Source organism: Cetorhinus maximus, chromosome 9 (assembly GCF_964194155.1).
Source record: "Cetorhinus maximus chromosome 9, sCetMax3.hap1.1, whole genome shotgun sequence".
Lineage (NCBI taxonomy): Eukaryota > Metazoa > Chordata > Chondrichthyes > Lamniformes > Cetorhinidae > Cetorhinus > Cetorhinus maximus.
The window spans coordinates 136526034-136542865 of record NC_135887.1 but is presented as its reverse complement, the minus strand read 5'-3'; the positions used below and the strand labels follow the sequence as shown (position 1 = coordinate 136542865).

The 16832-nt window shown below is 40.9% G+C and overlaps 1 protein-coding gene across 3 annotated transcripts in view; it reads left to right on the top strand.

Annotated features, from left to right (window-relative positions):
- The window catches only part of ttc17 (tetratricopeptide repeat domain 17), a 114144-nt gene that overhangs the window by 60684 nt on the left and 36628 nt on the right, over nucleotides 1–16832 (top strand). The window lies entirely within an intron of this gene.

The window sequence follows — 16832 nt, the reverse complement described above, 5'->3', positions numbered from 1 at the left end:
TTACAGTAATCAGAAATGTTGAAGATTTTATCTTTGGTCTGGACTAATTGATTGCAGCAAATTAAGCAGCAGGGAAAGGCAGACCAGATTCTGACTCGTAATTACAGAGATTCTTTTGGGAATTGTACACTGTTAGCTAGAAACAGGGTTACCTTCCTCTCTGTCTTAACTATCTCCTCCCCTCTCTCTCCCAAAACAATAAGTTAAAAAACCTATTGTTATGACATGGCAGGTGATGTATGCCAGGCAGACCAAATCCATGAGGGAAACTTGACCACGCTATCACAACGGTTTTACAATTTGTATTTATTACGAGAAGTTGTGTGCATTGAATTCAAAAGTAATGAGTCCATTAAGACAGTTATAGATGCATAAGATTACAGTTACTTAGTACTATACAAATCCTAAAATTCTTTATTAACCTAACTCCCAACCACACACCCACTTTAAGGCGACAATCCAAAATAGATTTAAAATTTAAAAAACAAGCCAACAAGTTACCACAGCACGCACTCGACAGTGGAATTCCAAAGGCTTTTCTCCAACTTTAGTTACTGGACACAGCAGACTTTTGCAAAAATGGCTGGAGGCTTCTTCAAGGCTGTTTCACACGCTCCTGTTAGATCTTACATGGCCCCCCAACATGGTCTTTCATCCTTCTTTAGATATGTTTCTCTATCTTTAATCTGTAAATTCCATTGTTCCATGTGTCTTTTGAAATGTTCTTTTCCCATGCTGTAAAATTATTTCATGTTGCCAATGTGACCCCTTTCCTTTTGGTAAAAAATAAATACGCTGCTTGGCCTTGCTTATCTTACTAGTTTTAAACATCCTACCATCCCTTTGAAATCCAAACAACTCCTTCATTTATCTAAAAATGCAAATTTCCGTCACACCTTATATGCTAAGACCTCATCCACGTTTACTGCTTAACATTTCAATTACCCTTCTACATCTAACTCCTTTTCATAATTTCAAGCTTGCAGTCTAGCTGACTCCAATTCAATTAAATCTCGCACAGGCAGAACCATCCACACTCATCCCTATAAACCTGCATTACAATCACCCACAATAATATTATGAAAATTATTATAGTTTTGTGACGCTATTAACACTCAGCACTCACTGTTGAAACCCACTTGTGAATAATGTCCACTTGGTGGCACCCTTGGTGTACTGTGCTCGAGTAAAGGGGGGAGGAAGAAAGATTGATGAGGAGTGATAGGAACTTCTTACAGTTCTTCAACCTCCCATTGAAATAATATCAGAAATACAATTTTACCTTGGAAATTCCAAAAGGGCCTGCTGTGACAGACTTGTTCCACATTGCTAATAGATGTCACGGAAATGATGCTTTTGTTTTGCTGAAGTACAATTATTTTAGATTTTATTTTATTTATTTTAGAATATTTAATTTTCTAGATGTATTGCTTTTGATATTTATTCCACAAGGTATAGGGTAATGCTGTGAGCTTTAATACAATGAACACTACTTTTGAAATTTTCATTTCTCTCAAGTAGTAAGTTCAATTGCTGATGATGGATTTCTGCCAAATGAAACTGTGATTTAAAATATCTTTTTTACATATTTCCAAATGAGCAGATGTTATATATCCTTTATGTATCTTATTTCTAATGTGAGGCACACAGAACATGGTACAATTTTGCCAAGCCTTTGACTCCATGATGGAAAAACAGTTTTGAGGTAATTGGTAATTGAGATTCAGGCTCTGTTTAGCCATCGCCCTAGTGTAGTATAATTAGCAGTCATCTGAATGAGAGGCAGTGATTTTTATCTAGTCTGTTTTATCTCCTAATGGGGAAAGGTAATTTTAGATCTCTTACTCTTGGTGTGGGCCCTTAATCTCAAACATGCTGGAAGCACATTGTGTGACATGCTTGTTGGACCAATGTACAAAATTCACTGTAGCCTGTTTATTCACCCCCCCACTAATTCCAGCTTGAAAATTTGCTTCAGTAATGCAGCTTATTAATAATTGAAAGTTTATTTCTTTAATAAACATTTGGAATGCTTAATTCTTGTCCCTTTTGTACATGCAGCTGGGCTTGTCATAAAAAGTTGTTTCTTTTTGCCTTATTTTTGGTTTCACGTTTTCAGTTTTAAATGCCATGCATGAATCTATAAATGTATGCCCAATGATCAGTTTAGTTGTGTTGTTCGAACACTCAAAACACGAGTATTTATCCTGCATTCCCACGTATAAAACAGAATTTGGTTGATTCAGTTGATTTAAACCAGTAGCCTGATCATGTTCATGTCATGAACATGATTCCCAAAACAATAGTTTAAATTCATAACATTAGAATTGCTAGGCGATTTTAGAAAGTCACAGTATTAACAAGGCCTGACACAACATAATGATAATGGAGCTGTTGAATAATTGTAGCAACCGATCTCTAACAATGAATCTACAACAAACTCAGCCATGGCATGCTGAAAAGTCTTGGTGGAAAACTTTGGGACCCGTGGGTTCAAAATTATTTGTTCCCTATCCCTATCATATGTCATGGACTTGGAAAGGATGGAACAGCATACTGTCTGAATGGTGAAAAGCTAGAAACATTGAAGTTCCAAAGAAATTTTGGGACATTTACATAGATCTTTAAAATGTTATGAAGGGGTGCAGGAAATAAAAAAAGTGAGAGGAACACTGGCCTTTATTTTTAGAGGACTAGAATTCAAGGGCGTACAAGTTATGGTGCAGCTATACAAAGCCCTGGTTTGACCACACCTGGAAGACTATGAGCAGTTTTGGGCCATCAAGACATTAACTAGAAACGAATGGTAGATAGAGCTTTTAGATAGTGATGAACTATTTCTTCTAATTGGAGAGCTTGGCCTAGGGGGCAAGAATTAGAGCCAGACCTTACAGGAATGAAATTAGGAAACAATTCTTTATTCAACAGGTTGTAGAAATTTTGAACTCTCTTCCACAAATGGCAATTGGTGCTAGATCAATTAATTTTAAATCTTTGATGGATAGATATTTGTTAATCAAAGACGTTAAGGGATATAGAACAAAGATGTGTCGTCAATGATCTGATTGAATGGTGGAACAGGATCTTGGGACTAAATGGCCTTATCTTATTTCTATGATCCCAAGTCTCAACTTATTCTTCTACACCTAACATAAAACTTAATTAAACTTAAATCGGTAGCCCTGTGAATTATATTTGTCAGCTGGTAACTAATATCTTTGTCCAAATTAATCCCTTAGAAACTTTGACCAAATGTATATGCGAAGTGACCCAAAGATAAACTCGTGAATTCGTCAGGGAAGCTTTGGCAATGTAGACCAATATGGCAGCCAAACTGCAAACAACACTGTTCCACACGGCAAAATTCAGGAGTTAGGCCTTTAGATTGGAAAATTGCAAATGGGCAGTCTGTTATTTCGGGTGAGGAGGAGAAACCAGGTAATTACAGACTTGTAAGGTGTGTTGATGTTGATGGGAGCAATAAGTTTCAAAGGTGCATAGACTAAGTGAATGGACAGAGCTAGGGTATATGGAGTTCAATGTGAGTACGTGTCATGCACTTTGGATCTGAAAAAAGATAAATTGGAATATTTTCTTAATGGTGAGAAACTGTGGCAGAGCAAAGAAATTTAGATGTCCAAGTACAGTTAAAAGGTAGTGCACAGATATAAATAGTAAACAAAGAATTTAGGAGTGAAATTAGGAAGTATATTGAACAAAACATGCATACACTAGACAAGGGCAGTGAAAATTTGGAACTCCAAATAACTGTAGATATTGGGTTAATTAAAATTTGAAAGGTTGAAGTAGATTTTTTGTTAATGAAGGGTCACAAGGGATCCTGAGTAAAGACATTATATGGAGTGGAGGTGCAAATTATCCATGATCTAAGTCGAAGAATAGGCTTGTAGGGGTTTAATCATCTACTTCTATTCCTAAATGATCAAATTATGTTTTGGTGTTGGGACACCAGGAGAAATACCATGCTGTACTTTGTAAAGTACCTTGGGATTGTTTTGCAGCCACCTGAGAGGCTAGAGTTTAATATTCAGCTTAATAACCAGATAATGGAAAGGTTATGGGTCATGACAATATTCCAGCAACAGTACTAAAGACTTTTGCTCCAGAAATAGTTGCACCCCTAACCTAGCTGTTCCAATACAGTTACACCACAGGCAATGTGGCATATTGCCCAGGTATGTCCTGTCCGCAAAAAGTAGGTTAAATCCAATCTGGCCAATTACCGCCCCAAATTCTCAATCATCAGCAGTGAGACGGAAGGGATTGTTGACAATGTTATCAAGCAGCACATGGACAGCAATAACCTGCTCACTGATGCTCAGTTTGGGTTCTGCCAGGGCCACTCAGCTCCTGACCTAATTACAGCCTTGATCCAAACATGGACAAATGAGCTGAACTCAAGAAGTGAAGTGAGAGTAACTGCCCTTGACATCAAGGCCGCATTTGACCGAATGTAGCATCAAGGGGCCCTAGCAAAACTGGAGTCAGTGGGAATTGGGGGGGAAAACTCTTCACTAGTTGAAATCATACCTAGCATAAAGGAAGACGGTCTGGTTGTTGGATGTCAATCATTTCAGTCCTGGGACATCGCTGCAGGAGTTCCTCAGGGTAGTGTCCTAGGCCCAACCATCTTCAGCTGGTTCATCAATGACCTTCCTTCCATCATAAGGTCAGAATTGGGATGCTCACTAATAATTGCACAATGTTCACCATTTGCAACGACTCAGATACTAGAACAGTCCATGTCCATATGTAGAAGACCTGGGCTGATAAGTGGAAGTAACATTCGCACCACACAAGTGCCAGGCAATTAAAATCTCCAACAAGACATTCAATGGCATTACCATCGCTGAATCCCCCAATATCCTGGGGGTTAGCATTGACCAGAAACTGAACTGGACCAGCCATATAAATAATGTGGTTACAAGAGCACGTCAGAGGCTGGGAATTCTGCGACAAGTAACTCACCTCCTGACTCCCCAGATTCTGTTCACCATCTACAAGGCCCAAGCTGGGAGTACAATGGAATACTTTCCACTTGCCTGGATGAATGCAGCTCCAACAACTCTGAAGCTTGATATCATCCAGGACAAAGCAATCACCTTTATTGGCACCCCATCCGCCACCTTAAACATTCGCTACCTCCAACAACCAACACACAGTGGCAGCAGTGTGTACCATCTATAAGATGCACTGCAGCAATTCACCAAGGCTCCTTCGACAGCACTTTCCAAACCCACGACATTTACAACCTAGAAGAACAAGGGAAACAGACACATGGGAACACCACAGCCTGCAAATTCCCCTCCAAGAGTCTCACCATCCTGAATTGGAACTATATCATCGTTCCTTCTCTGTCGCTGGGTCAAAATCCTGTAACTCCTTTCCTAACAGCACTGTGGGTGCACCAGCACTACATGGTACTACTACAGCGGTTGAAGAGGGTGGCGAATGACCACCTTATCAAAGACAATTAGGGATGGGCAATAAATGCAGGCCTGGCCAGCAACGCGCTCACCCCATGAAAGAATAAAAAAAATACCTTATCCAAAAGATGGCAACTCTGTGACTCTGCAGCAGCACCTCAGTACTGCACAGAAGTGTTAACCTGGAACGCGACTTGAACCCATGATCTACTGACTCAGGTGAGAGCACTACCGGTGAGCCAAAGCTGACAACTTAGATGGTAAATTACTGCATCAATGATGTAGAAATGTTAAGTTCTGAATGAAACCTTGCCCTTGAACAGTTCACTTGGACAGGATTTCTGTATTTTGACTTTTTATATTTCTAAATTCCATTTTCATGATATTTTTGTCTTTTCCATTTTGCTGTGCTTGTCTAACTTTATCAATGCACATAAAACAATCTACTATTTTATTACAATTTTGTGTCACTAACATTCAGTAGAAATTCAATTCAAAATCTGTTAGAATTTTAATAATGTTTCAAATTTAGTTTTTTTTCCTAAATGAACATATCAACAAGATTAAAAATTGGAGACTAGATATAGACCTGCACCTGCCATGGAAATTGGATTTTTTTTGTTGTAATTCTGAGTGATAAATAATAGCTGACTAGTTGAATTATAACAAGATGGACTTGACACAGTTTTCAAGTTACAGTGCTGGAAATGTCCCTGGGCTTAACTGATCTGTTTTTGTATATCTTTTATCTAAGAACATTGTGCTCCTGTTGTACCTTCGAAAAAGCCACCTTGGGGCTATAATTAAAATCCGGGTATTAGTTCTGCTCACTCAAAGCTATACTTAGTATCAGTCTACATCACAAATGTGGTACCATTATCCAATCTGTTTAATTTGCTGCTGGTGAGAGTTCATTTTTTATTGTTTCCCATCGCCAGTTGTTCCCCTTCTTCCTGCTTTATTTAATCATGGTATCAGAGGTTACAGCACGGAAGGAAACCATTTGGCCCATCGTGTCTGTGCTGGCACTTCAAAGGAGCAATTCACCTAGTGTCATTTTCCCGTCTTCTCCCCGAAACCCTGCACATTCTTCCTTTTCAGATGACAATCCAATTCACTCTCGAGTGCCTCAATTGAACCTCCTGCCAACACATGCTCAAACAGTGCATTCCAGATCCTAAGTACTCATGTGAAAATGCTTTTCCTCATGTTGCCATTGCTTCTTTCATCAGTTACATTAAATCTGTGCCCTCTTGTTCTCGATCCTTCCACCAATGGGAATAGTTTCTCCCTATCTCCTCTGGCCAGACCTCTAATGATTTTGAATGCCTCTATCAAATCTCCCCTCAACCTTACCTTCTCCAAAGAAAATAGTCCCAACTTTTCCAATCTATCTATGTAACTGAAGTTCCTCATCCCTGGAACATTTTTGTGAACCTTTCTGCGTCCTCTCTAATGGCTTCACATCCTTCCTAAAATGTGCCCAGAACTGGATGCTATTTGAGGCTGAACCATTGTTTTATGCAGGTTTAACATAACTTCCTTGCTTTTTTACTCTATGCCCCTATTGACAAAGCCCAGAATGCCATATGCTTTATTAACCACTTACTTGATCTGTCCTGCTGCCTTCAATAATTTATGCCCATATGCGCCCAGGTTCCTCTGCTCCTGCACCCTCTCTAGATTTGTACCCCATTATTTTATATTGACTGTCCACATTCTTCCTACCAAAATGAATCACTTCACGCTTCTCTGTGATAAATTTGTTCTGCCACTTGTCCGTCCATTCCGTCAAACTGTCCTTTTGAAGTTCTCCTATCCCCCTCACAGTGCGCATTATTTCCAAGTTTTGTATCATCTATAAATTTTGAAGTTGTGCCCTGTTAAACAAGGTCTAAGTCATTATTATATATCAGGAAGAGCAAGGGTCCCAGCAGTGACCCCTGGAGAACTCCACTATAAATCTTCCTCCAATCTGAAAAGCAACATTAACCACTACTCTGTTTCCTGTTACTCAGCCAATTTCTTATTCAAGCGCCTATTTTTCCCTTTTATTTCATGACCTATAATGTTGCTCATAAATCTGTTGTGTAGCATGTCCGTGTACCATGGACTTACCGGTACATCCTTTTCTGAACAAACGTATAACATTTGAGGATCTTCAGTCCTCTGGCACCACCTGAGTCTAAGGAAGACAGGAAAATTATGGCCAGTGCCCCTGCAATTTTTCGTTCTCACTTCATTCGCCCAAGAACATAAATCTGACAGAGAGCTCTGAGATGAATATCTTGTGCAATATTTGCTTGAAGTGCTCTGGTTACGATTAGATTAGATGGGTAAGAGCGGAGCTAAGGAAGGACAGCTCCACGTAACTGAACAACGGAGAGGCATTGGAACAGGATCATTTAATGGACTGTCAAAGCTAACAGTGGTTAAGTGGAGAACATAATATCTGAGATGGGTGCTGTATCTTTTGTTGAGCTTGTTGGTTTTGTGGGTTTTAAAGCTGATTTTGAGCTTTGCATTTACTTGTATCTTGGCAGATCTATTTTATGTTTACAAATTCCCAGCTTCAAAAATTTACTAGACTTAATGTTGTTGCCCTTAGTCCCTTGAAACAAGGATGACGTCTGCCAGGCCTCATGATTTGGGTGTCCTCAGCAAGCCAATCCTGGAAGAAAAGGCCTTCGAGCAGAAAAGATGAGTTGTTTTTTTTTGTCCATTCATGGGATGTGGGCATCGCTGGCTAGGCCAGCATTTATTGCCCATCCCTTATTGCCTTTGAGAAGGTGGTGGTGCATTGCCTACTTGAACCATTGCAATTGTCCTATTAATCTCAGTCCAGATTCTGCTCTCTCCCCTTCCACTTTTGTCGCTTCTCTGCACCAGTTTCTGACTTTGTTGCGACTTGTTGGAAGAAACACTGCCACATATTATGGTGTGTGGCAATTTCCTCCCTTTTGCTCCATTTTCAATGAGGCCTTCACAGTGTCCTTTAAAACATTTTCTCTGTCCTCTTTGAGAGCGGGTACCATCCCTAAGTTGTGAAAAGAGGATCTGTTTTGGAAGCTGAGTATTTGGAATGGGAATGCAGTGTCCAGACAGGCGGAACTGAGTTTGTATGATCATGGTTGTGACGCTGGTGAAATTGGCTTCGTTGCAAATGCTGGAGTTTATTCGCCTGTCTTGCTGCTTGCCTTTGAATATTCTGCACAGACACCAGTGCCAAAGTTGCCTTTGGTAGGTGATCCAAGTCTCATTTATATATGGAAGGATGGAGACAACAAAACAGCATTGTGGGCTATCGCCTTAATCCGTTTATGGCGATCTGTGTTGTTGATGATCTGATTGTGCGGTTTTTGGAAAGCTGCACTGGCACAGCTTATTTTATGCTGGATCTCTTCTTCAATGTTGACATTTTGAGAAGGATAGCTGCTGAGATCTAGGAAGCTTTCAATGACTTCTAAAGTCTGCCCATCAATAACGATAGCTGGAGGTCTGTGTGAAACTTTCTTGTAACTCATGATTGTGAATCTGTATTTTCATTAGACCATGATTTGCTTCCTGTGAGTTGCCAGCATTTCTAAGGAAGGAAAATTAAATGGGACCTATGGTCTACAATAATCCAATCTAAAGCTGGTCAAATTTTGCTTGGTTTTTTGCTTGGTAGCTAAGTATATGAAACACTAGTTCCTTTTTACACGCACTCCATTATTAAGTACCCCCTAGCGATCCATTGGATACAGTTTTGGGGAAAGAATACAGTCAGATAGCAATAAGACACACCTATAACTAAATGCTTTTTTAGTTGTTTCTGATCATTGGTGCATACGAACAAGGAGCAGGAGTAGGCCATTCAGCCCCTGGAGCCTGTTCCACCATTTAATAAGATCATGGCTGAAATGATAACCTGAAATCTGCATCCCACCTACCACTGAAGTCTCATGGCATCAGGTAAAACATGGGCAAGGAAACCCCCTGCTGATTAGCATGTACCGCTCTCCCTCAGCTGATGAATCAGTGCTCCTCCATGGAGGAAGCACTGAGGGTGGCAAGGGCACAGAATTTACTCTGGGTGGGGGATTTCAATGTCCACCACCAAGAGTGGCTCGGTAGCACCAATACTGACTGAGGTGGCCAAGCCTGAAAGGACAAAGCTGCTGGACTGGGTCTGCGGCAGATGGTGAGGGAACCAACAAGAGGAAAAAACATACTTGGCCTCATCCTTACCGACCTACCTGCTGCAGATGCATCTGTCCATGACAGTATCAGTAGGAGTGACCACCGCACAGTCGTTGTGGAGACAAAGTCCCAGCTTCACATTGAGGAAACCTTCCATCGTGTTGTGTGACATGACCACCGTGCTAAATAGGATAGATTTCGAACAGATCTAGCAACTCAAGACTGCACATCCATGAGGCGCCGTGGGCCATTAGCAGCAGCAGCAGAATTGTACAAACACATGTAACCTCATGGCTCGGCATATCCCCCACCCTACCATTACCATCAAGCCTGGGGATCAACTCTGGTTCAATGAAGAGTATGGGAGGGCATGCCAGGAGCAGCACCAGGCATATCTAATGATGAGGTGTCAACCTGGTGAAGCTATAACGCAGGAGGACTACTTGCGTACCAAACAGCATAAGCAGCAAGTGATAGGGCTAAGCGATCCCACAACCAACGGATCAGATCTAAGCTCCGCAGTCCTGCCACATCCAGTCATGAATGATTATGGACAATTAAACAACTCACTGGAGGTGGCTCCACAAATATCCCCATCCTCAATGATGGAGAAGCCCAGCACAGCAGTGCCAAAGATAAGGCTGAAGCATTTGCTACAGTCTTCAGCCAGAAGTGCCGAGTGGATGATCCATCTCGGCCTCCAGAAGTCCCCAACATCACAGATACCAGCCTTCAGCTAATTCAATTCACTCCAAGCGATATCAAGAAATGGCTAAAGGCACTGGATACTGCAAAGGCTATGGGCCCTGACAACGTTCCGGCAATAGTACTGAAGACTTGCGCTCCAGAACTTGCTGTGCTCCTAGCCAAGCTGTTCCAGTACAGCTACAACACTGGCATCTACCCAGCTATGTGGAAAATTGCCCAGGTATGCCCTGTACACAAAAAGCAGGACACATCCAACCCGGCCAATTACCACCCCATCAGTCTACTCTCCATCATCAGTAAAATAAAGGAAGGGGTCATCAACAGTGCTATCAAGGGCACTTGCTTAGCAATAACCTGCTCACTGACGCCCAGTTTGGGTTCCGCCAGGGCTACTCAGCTCCTGACCCCATTACAGCCTTGGTTCAAACATGGACAAAGGAGCTGAACTCCCGAGGTGAGGTAAGAGTGACTGCCCTTGACATCAAGGCCACATTTGACTGAGTGTCGCACCAAGGAGCCCTAGCAAAACTGGAGTCAATGGGAATCGGGGAAAACTCTCTGCTGGTTGGAGTCATACCTAGCACAAAGGAAGATGGTTGTGGTTGTTAAAGGTCAGTCATCTCAACTCCAGGACATCACTGCAGGAGTTCCTCAGGGTAGTGTCCTTGGCCCAACTATCTTCAGCTGCTTCATCAATGACTTTCCTTCCATCATAAGGTTAGAAGTGGGGATGTTCGCTGATGATTGCATGATGTTCAGCACCATTCGCGACGACTCAGATACTGAAGCTGTCTATGTCCAAATGCAGCAAGATCTGGACAATATCCAGGCTTGGTTGACAAGTGGCAAGTAACATTCGCACCACACTAGTGTCAGGCAATGACCATCTCCAACAAGAGAGAATCCAACCATCGCCTCTTGATGTTCAATGACATTACCATCGCTGAATCCCCCACTAGCAACTTCATGGTAGTTACCATTGACCAGAAACTGAACTGGACTAGCCAAATAAGTACTGTGGCTACAAGAGCAGGTCATCAGAGGCTAGGAATCCTGCAACGAGTAACTCACCTCCTGACTCCCCAAAGCCTGTCCACCATCTACAAGGCACAAGTCAAGAGTGTGATGGAATACTGCCCACTTGTCCTGGATTGCACTCCCTCAACACTCGAGAAGCTTGACACCATCTAGGACAAAGCAACCCGCTTGATTTGCAGCACTACATCACAAACATTCATTCCCTCCACAACCAGCGCACAGAAGCAGCGGTGTGTACCATCTACAAGATGCACAGCCAGTGAAGCCCACACCCCATGAACACCCTCTTGCTTACCAAGAATCTATCGACCTCTGCCTTAAAAATATTCAAAGACTCTACTTCCACCACCTTTTCACGAAGAAAGTTCCAAAGACCCACGACCCTTCTGAATGAAAATTTTTTGCTTCATCTCCGTTTTAAATGCGCAACTCCTTATTTTTAAACAGTTACCTCTATTTCTAGATTCTTCTACAAGAGAAAACATCCTGTCCACATCCACCCTGTCAAGACTCCTCAGGATCTTTTATGTTTCAATCAAGTCACCTCTTACCCTTCTAAACTGCAGTGGATACAAGCCTAGTCTGTCCAACCTTTCCTCATAAGACAACCACCCATTCCTGGTATTAGTCTGGTAAACCTTCTCTGAACTGCTTCCAATGTATTTACATCCTGCCTTAAATAAAGTGTCCAATACTGTACACAGTACTCCAGTTGTTGTCCTTCCAATGCCCTGTACAACTGTCATGAGCTATTAATGTATATAATATTATTGTAAATTATTCTTTTAGAATAGAGGTTTAGTCTGTTGGTGTGTCTGTATGTGTTTTAATTGGATTAAAGCCAGCTGGTCTGGGTGCTTTGATGTATAGTAGTTTTGAGATGTAAACAGAGAGGTAAAGAGTACATTTGCATTTTGTTGAATAGAGCATTCAAGGGGAGTGAAATCTTGTACCTAGCTAGGAGACACCAATCAATGTTTATATTACTAATAACATTGGTACTATGAAAGGGGTTTTATTGTTCGAGGTGGAGTTCAAAGGGCCTGATGATACAATGAGAATTTACATTCAAAGAGAATTGCTGGGTATAACGGAAAGCAGTTTTGTGTGTGCAGGGCAGAGGCATGTAACATCAAAGCAGCTGTAAGCCTACAACTGTCTGCAAAGGAGCCAAAATGAAAAGAACCTCATTTTGAATTTGTCAGGTGAAAATGCTTTGCCTGGTGTTTGCTTAAAGTCTATGGGTTGTTGTTACCTTAGTGGAGATTAGTCTGGGAATTTGTTAAAAAGTTATGATAGTAGTAATTTGTAGCCATGTGTATATGTTTAACTTGTGTAAATTAATAAATGGCTCATGTAGTTTGATATAAAAACCTCTCGAGAACTGGTGGTCTTATTCCTGAATTTAGAGCTGCATCTCAAACATACCACTTGAAAATTTAGGTTATGACAGTTGTTTAAAGTTTCCCTCTGGGATTTTAAATAACAGCCTTTACTAACTGCTGTGTCATAACTGAAGCATAACCTCCCTACTTTTGTATTCAATTCCCCTCACAATAAATTATACTATTCTATTAGCTTTCCTCATTACCTGCTGTGCCTTGCACACTAGCTTTTTCTGATTCATGTGCTAGGACACCCAGATCCCTCTGCACCTCAGAGCTCTGCAGTCTCTCACCATTTAGATAACATGCTTCCCTTTTATTCTTCCTGCCAAAATTGACAATTTCACATTTTCCCACATTAAACTCCATCTGCCAGACCTTTGCCCATTCACTTAACCTATCTATATCTGTACTCCTCAAGTCCTCTTTACAACCTATCTTTGTGTTATCAGCAAATTTGGCAACCATCCCTTCAATCCCTTCATCCAAGTCATTTATATAGACTGTAAACAGTTGAGGTCCCAGCACTGATCCCTGTGGCACGCCACTCGTTATACCTTTCCAACCTGAAAAAGACTCCTTTATGCCTACTCTCTGCTTCCTGTTAGCCAGCCAATCTTCTATCCATTCCAATATGTTACCCCCTGTACCACTGAGCTTTTATTTTCCTCAATAACCTTTGATGTGGCACTTTATTGAATGCCTTCTGGAAATTCCTAGGTTAAGTCTGATGCATTGGATCTCACGTCTTGGCAGGCAAACCTCCTTGCTGCGCAGATGTGATTCAAGCAAGTTGCTTTTTTGCCAGTACCCACAGGTTACCCGGTCTGTAAGAAAAAACATGATTGCTCAGGAAAGAAAAGGTTCAGGATCGTCTCTCACACCATCATTGTAACATTATATATGCAGGGGTGACTTGGTCAATGCTTATGATCTTGCGACATTCAAAACACGTCTGTTCTGCCAACATGTAGTTTTTTTCATGTCCCTCACAACAGCAACCACAAATTCCGCCATATACATTTGGCTGCACCTTTAGCATTTTCATACATTGGCATTCTTTATTGTTCTGATTTCCTCTGAATTCAAATGGAACTCCACATCCCCTGCATTGTGTTAACTGCTTCCAAAATATTTATAATTGCCTTTTATCGCAAGCAGAAAAAAAATCCTTGCAAACACATATAAAGCTCACCTGCTTCCATATTTGACAAGGTCCTTCTAACATCTCTCTCACTCATTTCTGGAGAAGTATCCAAGAAAAACAACTTTCTTGACAGGTGGTGTTTCTCTTGCCTTCAGCCTCTCTGTCTGTTGTGGATTTTTATTTTCTTTTCAAATCAGTTTGACTAAGACATTGCTGCTCCAAAGTTCTCCCCCTTGTTCCGCTTACACTGCAAATAAAGCAACCTTGCATATTGTTCCTCGTCCTGACCTTCTCACTGTGTTGAAATCTCCTAGTCGTTCTTCCCCAGGACTTTTCATGCTGTCAGATTTCTTGCTTTTCTTAGATTTCCATCCTCTCCCACGATCAAAAATCCAAACTACATGTTATACACCTATTTTCTGATTTATCTGAGCCATTACACTGAGAGGAGGTTGGAGGTTGTGTGCACTGAGGATGTGCGGCTTGAAGTGAACGAAGCAATGGATAAAAATATGATTCGAGTTGATCATTAATGTGAGCAAGAATAGAAGGGCAAAGATGATAACCCTCGGAATCCCAAGTTGGTTGAGTCCAAGTCGGATCTTCTGATGAGAGGTCAGTGACCTGAAACGTTAACTGTTTCGGTCTCCACAGATGCTGCCAGACATGCCGAGTGTTTCTAGCACTTGCTGTTTTTATAACACAGCAGTTAATGTTGGTTGACTATCATACAAGTCATATCACAGCTAGGAATCTGATTGGTAAACTCTTCAGACCCAAGGACGCATCACAAATATATCAGTGCGTATCAATTTCCTTCAGAGAACCATATTAAGTTAAATGGGTTGGGACTGTAAGAGTAATGAGAGGCCAAATGATTGCTTAGTGTTTCAGACAACTGAGCATTATTACTAGAAGGTACTGTAGGGCTATACTTTAATTGTATTTTCTGCTGGACCAAGAGCTAGCTCTGAAATCTGCTGAAGTCTAAATCGTCATCCTGAATGAATGCAAAACATGTTACCCGAAGGGCTTTGTAAGGCATGAGATGAGTTCAGAGAATTCGTTTTCAACATTTGGTCTTTCATTTGTATGGTTTTAAACTGTGTGTTTAGTGTTTAAATTTCAGATGGAATGTCTTAAGCAGTGAGCCTGGTTTAAGGTTCATCTTTTTGTGCAGAATCTGAAGTGAAGAGGAAACTGAAAAAAAATATAGAAAGATGATTTAAAATGTTTCAGTAAACTCTAATAAATATTCCCTAATGTTATTTTCAACTAATATTGCTGTTTTTGACACAAAATTGAAATGGTTGTGGTAAGTTTTAATTTCTTTTAATGGGACACATTTTGCGTTCCAGTCAGCTTGATGAGGCTCTTGAAATATCACTTACATACGATGTAGGTCACCATAACTACTTTATTCTGCAACACATTACAACAATAACTTATATTTATGCAGCGCCTTTAATATAGTAAATGTCCCAAGGTGCATTATCAAAAAAAAAATTGACACCAAGCCACATAGGGGGTTATTAGGATAGATGTAGAAAGCTTGGTCAAAGAGCTAGGTATAAAGGAGAAAAGAGAGGTGAAGAGTTTTAGGTAGGGATTCCAGAGCTTAGGGCTGTGACAACTTAAGACACGGCCATCAATGATGGAGCAGTTACAGGGCAATGAGGTATATGTTATAATTTAGTATCCGCCATGATCAATAATTAACTTAAGTCTATGACTTTTGTACTTCAAGTGATGCATTCGTCTTAGTTTGATGCTGCTATAGAATCTCTGTCTCTCTCAAATGTCAGAATTGGAAGGGAATCCAAGCAGGAACTGGCTGTTAGATTGAAATTGGCAGTAATCCTGGAGAAGGACTTAGTTCTTGTTTTTTAATGTTGGAATGCTCTCCATGCATTTCTTGGCATGGCTTCCCAATCTAAATCAGATGACCATGTATCAACAGCAGAGACTCTGGGAACAAGACTGTTCGATAACGATTTCCAAATGTTGAGAACCTCGTAAATGATAATGAATGAGCTGATCGTTAGTGGTAACAACTTGAGGTGTTTTACGTGTTATCACCAGGTACCATGGAAGTTAACTCTTGCATCATATGATTAAACATTCATATTATGCTGCTAGAGATAGAAGGCTAGCTGCACTCCCTCTGCACTTTACAATATAGCAAGGCTTGCACACTGCAGAAGGCTGAGTAGACCCTGCGACTCTTTGATCAGACACTGTTATTACACAAACATATACCTCATTGTGCACAACCACTTCATGGCTGACAGCTTGACCAACCACTATATTACTTGATTCTTTTGTTGAGCCCAGATGTTTCAGCAACCTTAGCCACTTCACCTCCAGTAGAGCCTGCTTGGTATTTGAGCGTCAAGTGACGCACATGCTAATTAACTTATTTTTGCTCCCATAATTATTGGCACAGGGAGTTAAGCTTTCAGGCAGGGGAGGACAGGATAGCATCAGAATCATGTCAGTGACTATTAGTTGCCTTTTTAATTAAAAATGAGCATTAAAAATTTGTGCCTTTGTATATTGCGTTATATATTCCCCTTCCATGATTATAATGGAAACTGCTTATAACTGCCATGCTGTAATTACACACTCTGTCGCCTGGTGCTGTGGTACCTCTGTTTTACACCTCCCAGCTTGCAAGCCCGTATTTGGAGGGAAACTTCTAGGGTTCCAACCAACTGTACTTCTCTACTTTAGCTAAATTTAAAAGTAATTTGGAATCGACTGTAAACTATAATATGGAAAAAATATTCTATAAAAATAACGATTTTAAAATGGGGAATTAATTATGCCTGAGTGCCGTGGTCAAATTATCTCCTATCATCTCTAACCTTGCTTAGCCTGAAGATTGCATTTGGCTTTGACTCTGTGTGCCATACCACAGAAGGT